Source organism: Apium graveolens, chromosome 7, assembly GCF_009905375.1.
Source record: "Apium graveolens cultivar Ventura chromosome 7, ASM990537v1, whole genome shotgun sequence".
In the NCBI taxonomy this organism is placed as follows: domain Eukaryota; kingdom Viridiplantae; phylum Streptophyta; class Magnoliopsida; order Apiales; family Apiaceae; genus Apium; species Apium graveolens.
The window spans coordinates 207,331,286-207,333,777 of NC_133653.1; the positions used below are offsets into that span (position 1 = coordinate 207,331,286).

Sequence of the window (2,492 nt, forward strand, 5' to 3'; positions counted from 1 at the left end):
TTCACATAATAACATATAATTCACATAATCACACTTTATTCACATAATTTGGAATTACAACACAAAAGTATACTTTATTCACTTAATCACGTCGTGAAATTCCCAGTCGCTACAATCTTACCATGTAGAAACCTAGAAAACAGTCACTGAGAAGCATTTGGACCTTCTCATAGTGAGTAGGTAAATACTCGTGAGGATTACTTCCAGTATCCTTATTCGCTCATCCCCATTCGTAACCTGTTGGTGTAAGCTTATATGCTGTTAAAGAGCAGGAACCAGGAGTAAAGCTACAAGTCAGTATAATGCACTTCTCTCCATCCCATTGTTTGTTATTCTCCTGAATTTGAGCATGAGATGTGAGATCATACGGAAGAAAAAAATAGACGCAGATTAGATGTGGTACTTCAAATGACACAAAAATGTCTAGAATTATATCAATATCCTTCTACTAATTTTATCAAAAATGCATGCATCCAACATATAATTACCTGAGCCGATAACTGTGGAAGCTCGTTCGCAGGAAGAAATGCTTTGGAATTACAACCAAGCTAAATAGTTTTAACAGTTTATACTAATGAAATATACATCAATGCGCAGTATATATATATTGAGTCTTCACACTCTTGCACAGAACAGAATGAACTTGGTAAGGAGTTGAATACTAATAGTCTGATCCAGAATTCAAAACTAAAAAATGAAAAAAGTCAGCAGTTCTTAAGGTTTTAGTTTGAAACCATACCTTGAAAAACCATCAATACAGATCTACAAACCACAGGGTCTGTGAGCCCTCCTTTCAGTTTATCAATAAGTTCTTCGCAAGGAACAGAATTGACAAGGGCCATTAGAAAACCCATCTTGAATATATCAGGGAGGTCTATATAGCCAGCTTTCGGAAAAAAAGAGAAATGATTACTAGTCTTCATAACAAATCCATACAAAGAATTTATTTGAGTAATCCAAACCAAATAAAAAAGATTATGCAAATTTCATAATCGAATAATAATGGTGGCTGCAAAATGGATTTTAGTAATCGAAATAATTAAAAATGATTGTCGCAATCAGTCCCTCAAGTAGATGTTCAGAAGGAGTACGTACTGCACGTATTAAAATGAAGGGAGAGGGATGCTGACCATAGACATAGCATTGTTCACTATAGAAGTACTAAAAATTGAAGTGTGTAAAGGGAATGATACGAGGAGTTTAACATACCTCCATAGTACACAGCAGCCTGACCACTGCTATAATGTGTAATAGCGCCAAAGAGACTAGTGTTATAATCTAAAGCAAGACCTGACAACATCCCAGGCGCCCCTGACGCCTCGTGCATAGAGAGGAAGGCAGAGTATAAAGCTCCCACATGACCAGTTTGACTTGCGACTAAGTAATGAATCAAGAAGTAAGTTGTTTGAAGAACCACAAATGAATCGGGCCAGCTCAATGAAAGAGCTTGAAAAAATTCGGATACATTACCAGACATCTAGGCTACAATTCCAAGATCTGTCAATTGACCTGCCATTCCTACAAGAACTGCAAACCAAGCCAGAGTATCCCATGCTGATTTTTCACTTAAACAGTCATCCCAATCAAGCACCCGGAAGAATAGTAGCATAGACAAACCAATCATTGCGCAACAACACTTGATATACCAAAAGCTTCACTAAATAATAAAAAACTTTATTAGTTCTTGAACTGGTATTACGAATAACATAAATTTCCCAGCTATGCAAGTCATGAACACACTTTAGTGCTTAGCCATACGAATTTTGCTTCAATACGCAGGTTTATCATTTAAAGCAATGATTTACATGTCGTTCTCAAAACCAATTGTTCCCCAAAAAACAAGCACTTTTGCACAGCCTTGATAAATACTACTTTTATCATAAACTTTATCATAACTGAAGAACATAATTGGCAGTTGATTTACCAGAGAACCCAGATGGGCCTGCCCATCCAAAAATCCACGAAATAACAGAAAAACATCCTCAGATTTATGGTTCAGACATCAACGCATTCCATAAAACCAAATCCAGTTCAAACATTTCATCAAACACCAGTCGTGCCTTCTCCATTTCACCAATCTTGGTGTAAAAATCAACTAAACCAATCTTGGCATAACACTTAGTTAGATGTCAGAATTTTTGATTTCAGACCGGATTTCATTCGAAATGTAAAGATAAAAAACCAGAACAAATAAATTTTAATAAACTGACCATTTCAATTTTAGGTCACATTCAAGAAAATTCAAAGCCGTCTATATTATCAATGAGTTTTAATCTCTAGAAATTATGACAAAAATTGAGTCAAAATGTTTAGAAGTATTAATGTAACACCCCCAAATCCGGGGTCAGGGATTCGGGTTGTCACGAGTTCCATTTCCCTTAATAACACCCAATCTTAATAAACAATCAACTACTCTGTACTGTGACCCCACAATAAACACACACACCACAAGTTATAGTCTCAGAGATGAATATCCAAAAGTAACACGAGTC

General features: G+C 36.0%; 1 pseudogene; it reads right to left on the bottom strand.

The window, feature by feature from the left end:
• Positions 1-220: 220 nt before the first annotated feature.
• On the bottom strand, positions 221-2,069 carry LOC141674418 (dicarboxylate transporter 2, chloroplastic-like; annotated as a pseudogene).
• Positions 2,070-2,492: the final 423 nt, after the last annotated feature.